General features: G+C 33.7%; 1 protein-coding gene across 9 annotated transcripts in view; it reads left to right on the top strand.

Moving 5' to 3' along the window:
* Positions 1-19,517, top strand: part of CDC14A (cell division cycle 14A) — a 234,144-nt gene that overhangs the window by 15,623 nt on the left and 199,004 nt on the right. The gene's annotated exons all lie outside the window — the stretch shown is intronic.

The following is a 19,517-nucleotide window of genomic DNA, read 5'->3' as shown; positions in this document are numbered from 1 at the left end:
AAAAACCCTTCCCCCAACAGAGGAAATTAAGGGAACAAAATGGGCTTTTAAAAAAAGCCCATAAAAATGACTTTTCAGGGCTTTGATATATAGTGAAAGGTTATCTCTGTTGTTAAATCTCACTTCTTTTTTTTTCCCCATAATGATTTCTTCCCAAGGAACAGGCACTCTTTTATAAAAAGAAAAACAAAAAGCAGACAACAAAACCCTAGCAACCCAGAAAACCTCAGCAGCCAGACTTCTTTTTGTTTTCTTCAAGAGGACTTGTTTGTTCAGAACATTAAAAAAATAAAACACTCTACACAAACACTCTACAAAAAGATGCAGTGCTTTCTGGGTCATTTTACAGTAAAGTCTAAAATGATTTTTCTGTGTAATTCTAGGAAGAGACTTAAAATCATTGACATTGAAATCCTTTTCAGCTGCTACAGTTGCATAGCAGTTTTCACTCAAGTCCAATTTCTTCTGGTTTCTTACGTTTTTGGCATTTTAGAGAGAGTTTTATATAATGGAATTGGAATTTGTAATCAGGCTCTTTATCCATTATGCAATATTTGGCAAATCATTTAATCCTTGTATGTGTCCTCAGTTTCTTCATCTGTAAAATGTGGAGGTTTTAACTTGATGTTCTCAAAGATTTCTTGCAGCTTTAAAACTATGATCCTCTAAGAGGTGTCAAACTTGGGTTCTGCTGAAACTCCTTTGGAGTGACAGAACCATATTACATGGAAATGGGAATTGTTTAATAAAATAAGTAAAAATAGAATAGAGCACAGATAATACTAATTTATGGTTTTCAGAGTCAGTATAGATCAGATGGGATTTGGTTCTGTTTGAGTTTGACATCACGTAGAATACTGTGGGGTATACAACAGGATACTGTGATTTTTTAGGTCTTATCTAGTTTAGGCATTCTCAATGGATATATATACTTTTGTTAGTCAAATCTTCATTCACTGATTTACTAGATGAAAAAACTGCTTTTTAATTATTGATAACTACTACTTAATTATTTGTAGTATTGGCATTATGAATGTTCACTATTATTAATTGGTACCTAATTAGCTTAATAAATGTTTTCTGCCCACATTTATTAAGTATCTTTTGTGAACCAGATACTAAGAGTTGAAGAAGAAAAAGAAGAAAAACAACATATTTTTTTGCTTTCAAGGATCTTGGATTATAGTCTTAGTAGGAGAATATGTCCAATGGATAAAAATAAAGGTAAAACGTGATCAGGGTAGAAGCCGTATCAGTGTCAAATATTATAAGAAAACCTCATCCATGAAGCTGTTGGAGCAGAGAACCTTTGAGAGGGTCCCTTCTGGCTCAAAATCTGTGATCCTTTGACTTTCAGAAGAGAAACTTTTTTTTTTGTTGGGGTGATCAGGAATGGAAAGCTGAGCCTAATTTGAACCTTATTTCTGCTGCTTATTTAAGGACCTTTGACAATAGTTCTTTAATCTCTCTGGACCTCAGTTTCCTTATCTGTAAAATGAGAGGACCAGACTAGATAGCTTGTAAGAGCTCTTCTAGTAATAAATTTATGGTTGCCTGTTTTTTTGAATTTATAAACCTAACTTTTTTTAAATAGCTATATAGAACATCCTTTAAAATTTAAATATTTAACTACTGCTCTAAGGATTCTCTTAGGTATAACCCTTACTTGGATTTAAGTGAGTGGTCTTTTCCCAAGCGGATTACTGAATGAGGTTAACCATGAGAGTAGAAAGAAAGAATAAGGAATTTTGGTTAATTTCCTCAGTTCACTCAAGACTTTATTATCTTTTTAATTTTTTTGTTTCTCCATCATCAGAAAATGTTGTGGTTATAAGTTTATAAACATTTTAAAGACACATAATGCCTTTGAGATTTTTAACTGCTTATTGTTCTAAGCATTTAAAATAATAAAGAAAAAAATGATAGTGTTTGCCCTCCAATGGTGGAAAACAATACATAACACAATTAAATAAATACAAAATATAGAAAACACTGTTTTGGAAGTGAAATGAGTAGTCACAACTGGATATTGGGGAAAGCTTCATATAGGAAGTGGCAACTAAATTGTTTTGAAAGAAAAAGAAAATTCCCAGGGACAAAGGTGAGGGTAAGATAGCATTCTATATTGGGACTACCAAGTACACTAACTAGTTGTAAAGTTATATATAAAGGGAAGTAATATAAAGTTAGTCTGAAAGATAGTTGTGGGAACCAGATTGTGCAGGACTTTAAATTGCATATAAGGGGAGTCTCCATTATAAGCAAGAAGCTATTTGCTCAGGGGACTGACAAAGTCCGGTGCTTTAGGGATATCGATTTGGCATCTGTGTGTGGATTGATGAACTGATAAGGATAATGGAGAAGGAAGAGAAATAGCAGACAAGGAAGACTAATTAGAAAATTTTTGCTAATCCATGTAAGAGGTGATAAAGGCTTGAATTATGGTGTTGACCTTTGAGTACAGGGCAGTGGATAGATGGAAAAGTTTAGTATGAATCTTTTGGGAATTTGCCACGGCAGAAAAAGTCATTCATTACTCTGCAGCCAACCTGTTAAGGAATATATAACTTATTTTTGGATGACATGTAGAGAATATATCGTAGTCCTGGGAACATCTCAGTGACATAGTGAATTGAATATTACACGTAGAGAGAGAAAGATAGGATTTCTTTGGATATTAGTCATGTGACCCCAGGCAAGTCATTTTTCTGTTGCCTCCATTTTCTTATCTGTAAAATGGGAATATTAGCCCCTACCTCAATGGCTTGTGAGAATCAAATTTGATAGTAAAATGTCTTGTAAACCTTCAAGAGCTATATGAACGCTATTATTATCGTTGCTGTTATTTTTATTATAGCAATTTGTCAGTATCTTCTGGATCTTGTTATCTGCTAGCTTAACCTGTGGGAACTAAGGATTATTCTGTGCGGGACATCAAAATATGTGTATGTGTGTTTGTGTGTGTGTATACACATATGCTGCATAGATAAACATTTAATGTTTTTATACCAGATGTGATGCATGCATATATTGACTTTTGGTGTTCTTTTTTAGAAAATATAAAAAGATTTTATTTTCAGAGCTAGCATGACATAGGGGATAGAGAACTGATCTCAAAGTCAGCAAGATCTGGGTGCAAGGTCCTCCTCTGACAGGTACTGGCTATGAAGGGGAGGGATGGGTAGATGGGAGGTGGTATGTTGTATTTCAGATGAATGACACAAGTTGATCAAAAATGATGAGGGTAGAAGGTTATTGGACTTGGTGAGTAACTGAGAAAGGAAAAAAGAGTCAAAGATGAATCCAAGATTTAAAGCCTGAGAAGAGAGCATGAATTGAAATAGATAATAATTAGATTAGATGAAAGGAAGGAGATCCTGAGAAATGGGGATAACAAAAAATTGGAGTGTTTTAGAAAGATTTCCATTAAAAATGGTTAAAACAAAACAGTTGGACATGTTTAAAGGAGGCATAAGTTATGTGTTTTATGTCACATTGAGATCACACTGAACTCTTTTTTATTGTTATTTTTTTCCCTAAGTGCAATTAGTTGGTGAAGTGGATAGAGTGCTAGTCCTGAAGTCAGGAAGCTTCATTTTCCTCAGACACTAGCTGTATAACTGCACAAGTCACTTTAACCCTGTTTGCCTTATTTCTTCATCTGTAAAATGAGCTAGAAGAGGAAATGGCAAACCCCTCCAATGTCTTTACCAAGAAAACCCCAAATAGTATTGCAAAAAGTCAGACAAGACTGAAATGACCAAATAGCAAAGGGGCATAATGATTTCTTATCTGGTAAACTGTGAGAGTTTTTGGAGGCCTTTGGAAAGAGATTAGAGAAAATTATTCTGGGGTATTTAGACACTGGCCTCTCCAAAGGCAGGAGGAGAGCTTTCAACCTGTAGATTCAGAGTCTTGACTTTTCATACTTGGTGTTAAATTCACTATTATTTCTTTTGCATTTTGTTGAGAAAAGTTTTAATTTTCATCAGAGAAGCTTAGAGAAAATTTTAACTTTTTAAAATATTTACTATCATTCCCACCAAAGTCACAATGTGAAGAATAGAACTGTAATCATATTTAGACACTTAATGAGAACCCTGTAATATTAGTTCCTGATGTAGTGTCCAATAGTCTTTCTTTGTTAACTAGAAATATTTTGTGAATGAAAACAAATATGTTTAGTTGACAGATGTAGATACATAGAAGTATGTGTCAATGATAGCATCTTGGATGAATTGTTCTAGCCAGACAGTGTAGGCTGTTGTAATCAAATCATTTTAGCCTAGATAGATATCCTGTGAATGATTTGAAGTTAAGAATTAAATTTGTTTGGATTTTTTCTTGGGTTGTCCAATTTAATTTCCTTTTCATAAATAGAAAAGCCTTAGTAGTTAGAGGGATTAATTTTAAAGAGTTTTGCTCTGTAGGTTTAGATTCAGATCTCAGATCTGCTACTTGCTTTCCTATTTGATCTTGAACAAGTTTCTTGGTTCCTGTTTCTTCATTTTTTAAAAATGAGGATGTTAAATGGTATTGTTTTTGATGACTACTTATGGTTTTTAAGAGTTTTATTTCTCATTATAGTGGAATAAGCATTTACTAGATAATGGAAATTTCCCTATTTCAGTGTTTCCAATGTTTTGTTTTTATTTTAACCATTCTTTTGATGGAAATCTTTCAATGAATCCCTTGAAACATATTAAACAAGTGTGCTAAATTAGACTTAAGGATAGCTAAGATGAGTCATGCTACTCTGTGGGGTACAAGGAAATTTGATTTTATTGTTACCACTTAACAAATGTACATGATTTCAATGACAGAAAATTCTTTTCTTTGTGACACTGAGATTGTCACATGTGTGGCAGGGAGAGTTCTAATTCTATGATGGACTTAGAGTATATATTTCATTGTATATATGTATATTCACTTGTTTGCACAGTTTCCAGTGCTTGTCCAGATCAGCCTGTTCTATACTGAAAATGATTTGGTTTTTTGGATAATACATGGATATATCCTTCATACACATTTATTTTACATATTTATTGTTGCATCTATATATTATGTATAGCATATATTTGTTGTTGTATTAAGAATGATGCTTTTGCTAAGCTGTGGTGGTTATTAAGTACAAAGGGCTGCTTGGTTCTAAGCTAAATGCAGTCAATTATTTTTTTTCTTGCATCAGTTTTTTTCCTGTTTCTTATCTTGTAGCTATCAGTGTGCCCATATTTAGATATCATTTTTCTATTCTTATTTTCTTCTTCCATGTAGATACAGGCTGGAAAACAAGTTACTCTGTTAGGATTCTGCCTAAAATGAAAATAAAGGCTTAGTGAGAGCTTGAAGATCTCTCCTATAAGGAAAATGAATTTTTGTAATGCATGTATTTATAACTTTGGCAGCTCAAGTAAACCATATAGTTTATAACTATATAGTATATATATAGCTACAGTTATACTAGTATATATATGTATATATACATATATACACACACACATGCTGCTTATAGTAAACTAGTAATATATATGTTCACATATATGTATTGTATATACTATATATATTGAGGGGTGAAGGGGATGGAGAAGAGAATAAACATTTATATAGTGAATACTATGTGTTGGCAGATTAAATCTGTCATTTGAACCTTACATCAATATTAAGAAGTAATGGATACTTTTATCTCTATTTTACAGATGAGGAAACTGAATCAAACAGAAATTAAGGGACTTGTCCAGGATCACATAGTTAGGGTCTGAAGCCAATCAGTACTTCCTGCTGCCATTTCCTGTACTTTATGTCACCTAGTTGCTTAGTATCTATAATACAGTGTGAACTTAGGTCTTTCTGATTTCAGGACCAGTGCTCTGTCCACTAAACTATCTGTATATACTTTAGTAGATACATAGATATCTACTATAGGAATACATAGATTTTCTATCTTGTATACATACACTATAGTAGATTTACTAGTATAATATAGTATCTACATCTATAGTACAATTAACTATAGTAGATGTTAAATATCTATATACTAGATCTACTATAGAATATACATATGCTATAGTATATATGTGAAATAGTTATATAGTCAATAGTATATGTATAGGTACCAGACATATTATGTATGTGTGACATACATATATATATACACACACGAGAGAGAGAGAGAGAGAGAGAGAGAGAGAGAGAGAGAGAGAGAGAAGAGAGAGAGAGAGAGAGAGAGAGAGAGAGAGGAGAGAGGGGTACACACTGAACGTGTATTTTTCTTTTGGAGATTTCAAATCTACTGCTGTAGTACCGTGTTTATTTATTTAATTTTGGTTTTAAAACCTTTTTTATTATGTTACTTCTTATTTCTTATATCACATTCATTTCTGAATTTTCCTTACCTTATACTAGAGCTTAAAAAAGAAAACCAAACTAACACAATTACCATTTTCATTGTACAAGAAACATTCCATAGTCTCTCATCTCTTCAATGAAAGGGGAAAGAGGTACAGTTTCTCACTTCTTCTCTGTAATGAAACTTGGTCGTCATTATTATATGATATTCCATTTTACTTTCATGTTTTTCTATTTGTTATTGTATCACTGTATACATTGTTTTCCTAATTCTGTATCAATTCCTCTACCTTTCCATGTTTTTGTGAATTCTTCATTATGGTATAGTGATATTACATCAAATAGATGTAGCACAATCTGTTCAGGCATTTTCCAATAAAGAGATATACTTACTTTGTTCCCAGTTTTTGGCTACCACAAAACATGCCTTACCTGATACATTAGTATGTTTATTGGACATTTCTAACTTTGATTTATGGGTCATATGCTCAGCAAAGAGTTCATAGGTCAAAGAAAATGAACATTTTAGTCATTTATTTGTGCATGATTCCAAATTTTCTTCCAGAACAGTGGGAATATAATACCCAGTTCTAGCAATAGTTGATTCATGTATTTGTTTGTTCATAGCCTTTCCAATGTTATCCACTTCCATTTTTTGTCATCTTTGACATTTTACCAATTTGCTAATTTTTCAGATGATGCAAAGTAATGAGACTTGTAGATATAGAGCTGAAAAGAGGATCTTAAAGCTTCTGTAATCCAGTCCTCTCTTTTTACAGATGAGGAAATTGAGACTTTGTGAGAATTGATTTAATTGTCCTAATATCACATAGGTAATAAGTGTTAGGGCTATGATGAAACCAGGTCTTCTTGGTTCAAAATCACTTTCTAATCTCAGTTGTTTTGCTTTTCATTTTAAAAAAAATTTATCTTATTTTTATTGATACTTATATTCATTCCTGAACATATCCTTCTTCTCTCCTAGCAACCAAGCTCTTGTCACAAAAATTTTAAAAAACGGAGATAAAATCGGTTTTATAAAACCAATCCACACGTCAGTATGTATAATATTCCATCTCCATAGTATCTCAACTCTGCAATGGGAGAGGGAAGGAAATATATAATATAGAATAGAATATAGTCATTCTTTAAAAAAAAATGCCACCTGATTGCAGCATTTACTATTTTTTCTATTATTGCTCAATATAGAAGCATATTACTTACAGCCTTGGAAAACTTACATAGGTGAAACTGGTAGAACTACAATGAGTTCTAAGAATTGGGTTAGATGGTGGACAGAAGGCTAAGCAGCCTCCACTTTGGGCCAAAAAGGGGATAGGCCAGCCATAAGAATGGAGATCTGTCCCACTGTGTGGAGCCAGTTTCAGGGCTGCCTTTTTTCCCAATCCATTCATTTCTTGCTCCTTTTTCCTTTCCTAATCATTTTCTTACTCCTCCATTCTGCTGTACATTTTCCAACAGATTCTTTTCTATCAGAGGCAGTGTTTGGAGATGGAAACTTCACTGTTAGTCTTCTCTAAGGCTTTTCTGAGGGGTAGCCTAGGTGGTGCAGTGGATAGAATACTGGAGCTTGAATTAGAAAGAACTGAGTTCAAATACTTGCTAGTTGTGTCATTCTGTGCCAGTTACTTAACCCCTGTTTACCTCAGTTACTTATCTATAAAATGGGGACATACTGGAGAAGGAAATGGCAAACCACTCTAGTATCTTTGCCAAGAAAACATTATGGGCAAAAGTCCATTGGGGTCACGTTGAATCAGACACTACTGAATAACAACAACAATTAGGCTGCTCTGGGAATAAAACTGTTTTGTGCTGGACTGGCACTTACTTACGTAAAGGCCACCGGACTTATTTCAAGCCATTGTATAGAACCTCATGTTCTTAAGAAGTCCATTTATGCACTTGAGTCCTAGAGAATATCCATTTTGGTTGCCTTAGGGCCTCTTTTTTTTTTTTTTTTATAGGTAGCTATATGACCATGAGAAGGGGATTAGGGGGCTCATTTTTCTACTAAGAAAGTTTGTTGTGCTATACTAAACAATTTTATACAGAATTTGAGCTTTCTGAGATGGAAGGAATATTAGAGATCATCTCATTTGTGGAATCACAGAATTTAGAATTGAAAAGACCATTAATGACCTAATATTTATTTTATTTAAAGATTGTTTGAATTTTATTGAAGTCTTTTTTTTTTTTTTAAATATCACAGTAATGGAATAATATTCAAACATACCCATTTCTTTGCTTTCCGCACTGAAGACTTCCTTTGTAACAAAGAATAGAAAGTAAACAGTTAAGCAAAATCACATTACTCCACCTAACTGAAGGAAAAAGGCAGTTTCTAATCTCTTATCTAGTTCTGGCCAGTAATAGGACTATGCAGCATTAATTCTTGTTTGATTATTCTTTTCATTTCTACTTACAGTTATCAGTTTATAAAAGTTTTCCCATGTTTTTCTGACTTCTTCAATTTGTCATTCCTTATGGTACAAAGTGGAGAAATAGATAGGACCCTGGTCCTGGGGTCAGGAAAACCTGAGTTCAGATATGGCCCTCAGATACTTAGTAGCTGTGGGTAAATCCTGGACAAATCATTTAATCCTGTTTTCTTCCATTCTTCATCTTGATAATGAACTAGAAAAGACCTGGTATACCATTCCAGTATCTCTGCCAAGAAAACCCCAAATGGGGTCATGGGGAGTTGTACATAACAACTAATATTCTTTTCATGGTACAATAATTATTCCTTTAGATCTTTCCTTGGGGCTCCTTTGTTACCTCCTTTTCCTCTTTTGGAAAAGCACATTTCAGACTAGACCCCTAGTTCAATGGCAAGGCTTCCTTGGGAAAGTTAATCCAATTAATTTTGGAACTCTTGTCTGGGCTGAGTTGAGTGCAAGCTCACCTAACCCACTAACTATATCTAACTGGTCTCAGACCATGCTTCACATGCCATTCAACCATTTACTCTGGGCATCTTGCCATCTACCCCATTTATTGCGTGAATACTGCCACCTTCATTATTCTTCTTTTCCTGCCCTCCAATTCCACTTCTATTTAATCACTTTTACCAACTTTTGTTTAAGAACAAAAGCTAATACCCTCCACATAATATGAATAGGGAATTCTCAAAAGAAGAAAGGTATGAATTATAAACCATATAAAAATGCCTTAAATCATTAATTCATATTAAATCAATTTGGAGATTCTACCCATCTTATTGGCAAAGATGGCAGAGAAGGAAAAGGCCTGTTGTTAGATAGATTGGAGAACAGACATATTCCTACTTTCAATTGCTCTGTGCTGTCAAGTGCTCCATCCATTCTGAAAAGCAGCTCCCCAAAGTAATAAACTTTGATCCTGTAATATCACTACTAAGATATATCCCAAAGGGTTCAAAAATAGAGGGGAAGTAACTTTTGTTAGAGTAGAAAAGTAGAAACAGAGTGGGTACTTACAATTATGGAATAACTGAACTAGTTATGATAATATTAGTAGAATGAAACATAATTCATGTAATGAGTAGATACATTGTAAGGGAAGGGATATGTTCACAGAAACCTGAGAAGCCTTGAATGAATTGATGTGTAAAGCAAAATGAACACAATTAGAAAAACAATTTGTTCAACTGTAACATCCTGAAGAAAAACAACTGTGAAAGACTCAAGAGCTGTGATCATTGTTGATTCACAACTCCAGAAGACTGATGAGAAATCATGACACCTCTTGCCAGAAGGGTTATACACTGAGGTGCAAAGTGAGCCATATGTTCTTATGCTAATGTGCACATTTGTTTCGCCCTTGACTATATTTATTTATTATAAAGAAGGATTTTTTTTTTGAAGGGGAAGATCCATAAAAAATTGAGTAGATTAGTGATGCTTCTCCATGCATCCTTTAGAAAACAATGAAAAGAATGTTGATGGAAAAAATATGTAGACACAGAAGAAAGTATAAGGAAGAGGACACAAACAGGGCACTGTTGATACTACTGTTACTGTGTAAAATTTGATATACTACTGAATACTGTGTTAAATTTGATACCACTGAATACTATGTTAAATTTGCTATGTACTTTAGAAAATTCCAAGTTGTACATAAGAGTTCATGACATTATATTAAAAAATAATTTGGGGGTGAGTTGGAGTTGAATGCAAAGTAGGCAAGGAGATGCTTTTATTAAAACCGGAGGGGAAGAGATCTGCTTTTCAGAGGTGGGGGGACAACGTGTGTGATGTGTTATATAGACTAAGATTTTAAAAGTTATCTTTAAAAGTTACAAGGATGATTTTCATGGAATTGGGGCTGAGATAGATAATACATCTATGTAGATGTATTATTGATACATCTTGATATATTGATAAATACGTATTTATACATACATACAAACATAAATATATACATACATATGCAAGTATTGTTGTTGTTGTTGTTTTCCTTCATTTTCAAAGAGAACCAAAATGAAATTACTATCTTAGAATCAAGTTAGAATGTCTGACTGAGGCTGATCAGATCAGCATGAGCTCAGCATGCTCTGCCACATATCGGACACAAATAGTTCATATGAACATTTGGGAGAGCTTCTCTAAGTTTGCACATCTCTCAATTGTGCAATTGAGATTCTGAATATAATCATATTCTGAAGTTCTTAAGAAATACCTTGAGAAGAGTGTTTTTGTATTGCTTTTTCTGACCACCTTGTGAGCCCTTGCCCTGTGTGAATTCTCCATAAAATAATTTTTTTTTGGCAAGTGTAATTTTGACATTAGAACAATGTGGCCAGCCCAATGGAGTTGTGCTTTCTGCAGTAGAGTTGGAATGCTTGGCAATTTAGATTTTAGAAGGGACCTCATTGTCTGGTATCTTATGATGCCAGGTGATCTTCAGAATCTCCCTAAGGCAATTCAAATTAATACACAAACATAAATGAAAAAAATTCTAAAAATAAAATAAACAATATTTTTAAAAGAGAAAAACATCATTACCAGTTTTACTCACTATCCTTATGATTTTCCTGGATCAAAACTCCCTTCCTTAGCCACTATTCCCTATTCTTTTCATTTTACTTATTAGATGTAAGCTCTTTGAGAGGAAGACATGGATTATCTCACTTTTTTTTACATGGATTTCCAGTATTTGACATTTTATAATACCTCAACAAATGCTTTTTCATTTATTTATGTTCCTCAGTTTATTTAGCCTATTGCTCAATGAATGACATTCACATTGTTTACAAGTCTTTACATCTCTTTTGTTATACAGCATATACCCCAATATATCATTTTAAATTTGTCTGAGCTGGAACAAAGCATTCAATTTGAAGACAGTTATGAGGTTAAAAATAGATTTTTATATTATTTTGATTTCCTCTGATATCCTTTCCCTTCTCTCCCAAAAGCCATCCCTTATAACAAATGATTTAAAAAAAAGAAGAGTAAAAAATCAGCAAATCCAGTCAGTACTTGGAAAAAAAAATCTGATGTATCCAACGGTATCCTGTAACTATGGGACCTTTATTTTTGCGAAGGAGCTGGGGACCACCCTTGTTCTTTATGGTTTCACAATGTATGGTTTAGATTATTTTGTGGTTGTCTTTCTATTTGCATTGTTGTCATCATTTTCCTGGATCTTCTTACTTCACTTTTTGTCTTTCCATGCTTTTCTGCATTCATGTTCCTTTTTTTCTTACAAAACACTAATAATCTATTACAATCATATATTACATTTTGTTTAGAGATTCCCTAGTTGATGGGAACTACTTTGTTTCTAGCTTTTTTCCTACCTCAAAAAGTGCTGCTATTATTTTTGCTGCCACCTTTCTTTCTCTTGATGTCCTCTCCTTTCTGTCCCTGCTAAGTCTATACTTAGCAAAAGGATTCTCTGGGTCAAAAGATATGGACGTTTATTTTATTTGCTTAATTCCAAATTGTTTTCTGCAATGGTTGTACCCATTACAGTTCTGCCAGCAATGTGTTAGAATGCAGTTATGAAATTTAACCTTGGGAGGCTTTCTTCCTTTTCCTTCATTTTAACAAATTATCTTTGTAGAAAAGAAGTCAAGTGTTCTTTAGAAACTGCTCTCTAGTCTGTAACATAGTTAGGTTTATTCTTATCTTTCAGTCTTGTAAATTGTTTTGATTTTTAAAGAAAGAATTCAAGAATCTATCCTCTCTTTGGTTGCCCCCTGCACTTTATTCTGAAGGCATACTGTATTTAGAAAGGACACAGACTTCACTTTGACAATTCAACAAGTTTGACTAATAGGGAAAATTATATTCTTGTCATAGAATTTTAGAGATGAAAGGTTGAATGATTAACCTCAGCTTGGAACTAGAGTCTGGTCCAATGTTCTTTGGATTACACTGTATTGCTACTTCCATAATTTCCATATTGCTGGAACCAACCACCAGTATTAGAAATTCTTTTTTAAAAATTTGGTTAGAAAGTCAGCATAAGCAAGGATACTGTTGAGACACTGCAGAAACATTGACCTTGGCAATGGATTTGGTCTAGGAATTTTATTCTTTTTAACTTTGAGCAGTTAGAACCTAAATGAAATTTGATCTTAATAGCTTTTAAGACAGCTGATGCAATTTTTTTTCCTTTTAAAAGGGCAATGAAGAAGGGTTCAGAATGAAGTTAACTCTTGCTACTAGCATTCTCTGTCACCGTGGGCAAATTTTTTATCTTCTTTTATAATTTATTTCATTTTTACTAATGAATTAAATTGAAACATGTATGTGCTTACTTCAAAGAAAAGTAACATCTGCCTTGAGCTTAAATGAGTGAATGCAATCAAAGAAATCTTTGTTTTTCTTCTTAGGTTTCATGTTTTTAGGAGACTTTGCTTCTGGGTATAAGGAAACTTTGAATCTAGAAACTCAAGGATATTAGGATACAGAAATGTGATCTGTATAGGTACAGGAAGAGAATATATGGAGATGATGATGAATTCGTGGGCTGACTTTTGCAGTTTACAGATTTTTACCATTATTTCCCTAAAGAAAGGTGTCTCTATTTCAAATTATATTCAGTGAAAATGCTATGAACTTTTAACATTTTATACAGCTTTTTTCCCCTCACTCTGAGGAACTGAAAATATTCATAAGCAAGTACACAATGATACCTTGATTAAAGATGAATTCTCTTGGAATGAAGACCATTTCTAGCAGTGGTATTATGTTTAAAAAAAAAAAAAAGGATGAGGAGACAGACTCTCCTACAAAACTTCACAAATCTTCAAAACAGAGTTTCCAGAGTTAGCCTCCTAGTGCACACTTCTATGTCACACCTCTGCTCTGAAACCTATCAGTGCTTCCTCCATTAATCTCTAGGATAAAATATAAGGTTCTTAGTTTAGCTTTTAAGGACCTGCATAAGCTGCTTGCTCTTTACTTTTCCAAACTTACTTCACTCTATCATTCTATGTCTGCTCTCTTAAAAGTTGTCTTGTTTTTTTTTATCACCTTAATTTCAATGTTTTTAAACTTACAATTAGATTCCTTTCTCATTCTTTTTATCTTATGCATTTAAAATTTATTCTGAAAAGGAGTCCATAGGTTTCACTAGATTGCCAGAGGGGTTTGTAAGAGAAAAGTAATTAGGAATCCTTATCTTAATGTATCCTTCCTTCATCCAGAAATTCATCTATAATGGAGAATTAGGAAAAAAAAACTCAGCAAGACTGAATCAACCCATCAATGAAATTTGTACTGTTTATGGTATTTCACTGCCATAGTCTTCCTCTTCTGTAGTGAAAGCAGGGAAGAGAGGTACCCTTTTGTACTCCTTAAGAAAGCCAGACTATATTGTTAGTTGTCCCCAGTTTTAATCCTGTACCTTTCTATCCCTATATATTCTGTATATAGTCTCTCATATCCAGAAAGCATACCCTCTTTTAAGTTGAATTTGAAATTCTTTTTTTTTCTTTCGTGGTCCAATAAGATGTCTGTTTCTTCCATGACTTTTTATATGATCCTACCTCAAATTTTCATAGAGTGCCTTGTTGGTTTGGTATACATCCTGTTGCTCTCTTCATATCCTCCCTTGTATTATATTTACTTGTGTTTGGGTGGTTTTCCTTGTATTAGACTAATCTCCTTGACAATATAAATTTTGTGTAAGGCACATAGCAGGTACTTTATTAACTATTGCCTGCATTCAGAAAGTTTGGCAAATATGCTTCTGTGTATTTCTTTTACTAGTCATCTTTTACCAGATGATTGAACACTGATAGAACCAGCCTTCAGCACAATTGTGAAATTTATATTTTGGGTTCCAATTTTCCCTATTGCTGTCCTTTTCCCTCTTAGTGCTTCTTCCTTCCAATTCAGATCCCAGGGTCCCCTTTTCCCTTTTTATTCCGCATGCAATTCCTTAATATAGACAAGTTTTATTAAGAATTTTCATTCTTTATTGGGATTTTTTATATGCCATGAACTATTTTTCAATGCATATTGAGCTTGTCAGTGTGGATACACCTTTCAGATTGTTTCCATTCCATACCCCTTTCATCTTGTGTTATACATTGATTCTTATCTCTGTTCATCCATAAATCCTCTTGGAAACCACCTGAGATGATGACTCTCCTTTAGGTGTCTTGACATTGGGGTGGATAGATACCATGTACCAATGGAATTTATTGGTAGGTTGTCTATGTTTTATATACCCTTACCTTCTACCACATAACTGACTCACTTTCTTTACTAATCATAAATCTCTTTTTGAAACTGTCTTCATTATAATAGAGCCAAAGTATATAAATCTAAGCTAATTAATGAAAGGATATCTATTAAGACTAATTCGTTTATTTTAAAAATAAATTAAATTAGTATGAAATAAAAATGGAAAGTTAGAAACTGCTGTACTGGCATTTATTTCCTCTGAATTAAATTTTAAATGCTTCAAAGCCTAAAGGTTATGATTTTACCTTAAATTTCTATATATATTGGTGTGCGTCATATCCAGATAGACAAGAAGTGGTATTCTAGCCTAGGCTATCACTTCAGACATCTTTAGAACAAAGAGTTCTCTGTTTGATAATGATAAGAACAGGTTAGCCCTTAATCAAATGTTGTAGGTTATGTGTGTCATTTGCAAAACTCTATTTGTAGTGATATTTGCTTTTCACTTGTTAACATCCTTTGGATTTCTAATGGAAAATTACACTTCCTGAAAAGTACCCCAGTGCTGAATTCTGGGCATGTATAAGTTGAAGTTAACCATATCTATGTTCTGAACACATTTATTTGACGTTTTAAATCAAAGTTGCTTAATAGAGGCTGTCTAAATGCTGTTTATGTTGATAGGTGCCATCTTTTCCCATATCCTTTCTGTAGAGCTAGGATAGTTTTTGTCCTCAGAAAAAAGACTATATTACAAATATTTTGTCTACAGAGTAGAAATTTTGCTGGTTTGGGGCAAATGGCAATGGGTCAGTCTCCTTTAGTTTTCAGAGTTTGGAAATACGAGAATAACCTATTTAAAAAAATTATAAACTTAATATAGGGAATGGATTGTATAGGCCTTTGGCTGCTTTTTCCTTGACATTTTGTTGTTGCTTAGGAATTTTCTTATTAAGGCTTTAATATGGAGTTAGGAAGACCTGAATTTAATCATACCTTTGATGATTATTAAATGTTACAAACAAGCTATTTAATCTTCCAGAGTCTCAGTTGATATATCTGTAAGATGGAGATAATGTTTGTTGAATATAGAATAATAAGTATTCTTCATATCAACATTTTTTGAGCAATTACTACGTGTAGGGAAAAATATTTATGAGAAGGGATCCTTATTTTTAAATGGGTTATATTAACCTAGTTGAAGAGGCAAGAATATATTTCATAAATTCTGCCCCTCTGATATAGAATTCATTTAAGTTTTATAAAGCATTTCATCATTCTGTGGCCAATAAACATCTCTCTGAACTGAACTAGATGATAGTGCTTGGATGACTGTTGTACCATCCGCTACTGGGCTGGTACTTGGAAACTTTTCAGCTTGGGGTAGGATCTACCCAAGTAAGAATAGGTATGCAATAATCATCAGAATTATGATGCCTTTTAAAAGTTCTTCTCCTCCGTAAAATCCAGTGAGATATATAAGGAAACTGAGGCCTTGTACAAGCCAAGTGACTTAGAGGATCATAGTACTTAGAACTGGAAAAATAGGACCAAATTTTTAATCTAACTCCCAATCTCTACATTACTTTGCTTCTTTGGCATGGTTTTTGAGAGCCACTTGAAATGGGGAAACTGGGATTTAGACAAGCTTTGAACACAATGTAAACGTTAGACAAATTGGAAAGAAAGTGGGGAGGTGGGGACATTTTAGGCAGAGAAAATAGTGTCAACATTTGAATGGTGTTGGAAAAGTGCTTAGTCTGCAAAGTAGATATCAGGGGATTGATGGAGAGGTTTGACTGTATAAAAATTAGCATTTATATGTATATACATATACATATGTGATGGAGATATGGGAAAGGTGCCAGATTTGATTGTGAAGGACCTTGAATGCTAAATGAAGAAATTTGGATTTTATCTTACATATAGATAAATATTTAAAATTTTTGATCAGAGAAGCAATGTTTGCATAGTGGCACTTTAGAAAAGTTAACCTGATGCATATATATCAGCAATTAATTGTAGCTTTTTTAGGGACAAGATGAGGAGAGAGGGGAAAAATAAAGTAAAAAAGCGAATAGCAGAGAACAAAATAAAATTTACAAGAAAGAAAGCAAAGGAGAGCTGGGCAGCTTTGAAAACAATGTATTTATTATATATGTTTTCTTGAAATGAAAATTCATTATATTACATTGAATCCTCTCATGTTCTACTTTTGTATATGGCAATGACTTTTTTTTCTTATTTTATTTTAAAGTTTAAAATAAATAGTTTTAAAATAAATAAAAAAAAGGAAAAAAGAAAAAAAAGTAGTTAACTTGGTGTAACCATAGCTAAAGAGCTAGAAGAGACTTCAGAGATCATCTATTCCAAACTCCATTGTTTTACAGATGAAGAAATGGAAATTCACAGATTGTAAATGACATTGCCAAAGTCACACACTATATGGATTGATTATAGAATGGGGAGAAATTAGAAGCTAGAAAGTTAAAGAAGAACCTATTCTGAGTTCATATGTTAGATGATGAGATATCCATTAAGGTGACAGCAATGGACATGAAAAGGAAGAAGCCGTGTGTGTGTGTGTGTGTGTGTGTGTGTGTTGTGTGTGTGTGTGTGAGTGTGTGTGTGAGAGAGAGAGAGAGAGAGAGAGAGAGAGAGAGAGAGAGCGCGCAGGGGAACGAGAATCAGGGGTCCTCAAACTACGGCCCGCAGGCCAGATGCTGCAGCTGAGGACGATTATCCCCCTCACCCAGGGCTATGAAATTTCTTTATTTAAAGGCCCACAAAGCAAAGTTTTTGTTTTTACTATAGTCTGGCCCTCCAACAGTCTGAGGGACAGTGAACTGGCCCCCTATTTAAAAAGTTTGAGGACCCCTGAAGATGCTTGGAAGAAAGATAAGAATAATAACCACAATTCATAACTAATAGCAAATTGTATTTACTTTTTAAGTTCTGCATTTAAAAAAAAACCTCTGTGAAATAGGTACCATTGGCAGTAGAAAAATATATGAAAGGGAAAGTTTTTTGATTTGTAACAAGTCTTTTTTTTTTAGAGAATACTGAATTTGGTTTTGGATTTTTTGAGTTTCACATATCAATGGACATGAAGGGGGTTGGAGATGAGACAGTCTGGAATTGGGGTGAGTGAGAAAGGTGGAGTAGGTATGATAATAGTCTTCAGAGTACAGGGTGTCCCAAAAGACTTGGTGCAGTTTAAAGCCTATTAACCTGTATTTAAAAGTCTCATGTGGAAGGACTTTTTATAATGCTTGGTCTCATAGGGCAGAACTAGGAACAACAGGTTGAAATTATAGGGTGATTTCAGATAAATGTAATTAAGAACATCTTAATAATTAAAAATCTCTGAAAGTGCAGTGAGCTTCCTCAAGAAGGTAGGTTCCCCTTTACTGGAGATCTTTAAATTAGAGACAAAGTAATAACTACTTGTTGGGTATTTTAGAAGGCATTCATATGATCACACTAGATAGTCTTTGAGAGCACACGTAAAATTTTGATTTTATAATGACGATCCTTGTTTTTAACCCAGAAGAAATTATAACCCATTTTTAGGTTAGGGTTGATAATGTAGATTTGGGACTTTGCTCTGTAGGGTATCTCTTGGGAAGAAAATGAAGAGCAGAATGAGGATTGAGTCTTGGGGTTAGAAATCAAATATGTTTCCCTTGGGTATTTGAAGAGAGAAAATGGAAGGCAAGACAATGGAAATTTCAGAGGTTGATTTTCAATCCCAAGTATTGCAGAAAGGTTGAGAAGAATGAGGACTGTGGACAGTTTGTTAGATTTGGTGATTTGAATGTTGTTTTGATCTGGAAGATAAGAAGTTCAGTTGAATAGTGAAGATGGAAACCAGTTTGCTTGCAAGTACAATTTGCAACCAATTAGTAAATTAGAACTGAACTTGAAATCTGCTTTTTGGACTTTTAAAGGCCAATGCAATTTCTGTGTCACCTACACTTCCTCTTAAGGACTAGTTATTCTTCAGAATTACTTTTAGATAGAACATTTAAAAGTATGTATTTTTAGATAAGAGGGCTTTGAATATTCCTGAAATTCTTTTTATTTCTATTATTATTAATGATAATACCAGATATTTATAATGCCTCAAAATCTGTACAATGTTTTTTTGTTTGTTTGTTTGTGCTGAGGCAGTTGGGGTTATGTGACTTACCCAGGGTCACACGGCTAGGCAGTGTTAAGTGTCTGAGGGCAGATTTGAACGCAGGTCTTCCTGATTTCAGGGATTCACTGCATCACCTTGCTGCCCCATGTACAACGCTTTTTAAAAAAATCAGTTAATAAGCATCTAAGTGCCTACTGTGTGCCTGGAACTATGCTTGAATCCTTTAAATGCATTGTCTCATTTGATCCTCAATGAAAGGGAATGTGTAACTGTGGCCCAGAGGTGTTGAATTCATAATCTAGGGCTGCTTAGACCCAGGAAGTCTTTGAATCAATTCTAAGTTTTTGTTTTTGTTTTTGTTGTTCATATGCTGCCTCCTG

Source organism: Antechinus flavipes, chromosome 4 (genome assembly GCF_016432865.1).
Source record: "Antechinus flavipes isolate AdamAnt ecotype Samford, QLD, Australia chromosome 4, AdamAnt_v2, whole genome shotgun sequence".
Classification (NCBI taxonomy): Eukaryota; Metazoa; Chordata; class Mammalia; order Dasyuromorphia; family Dasyuridae; genus Antechinus; species Antechinus flavipes.
This window is presented reverse-complemented; position numbering and strand designations above follow the sequence as displayed.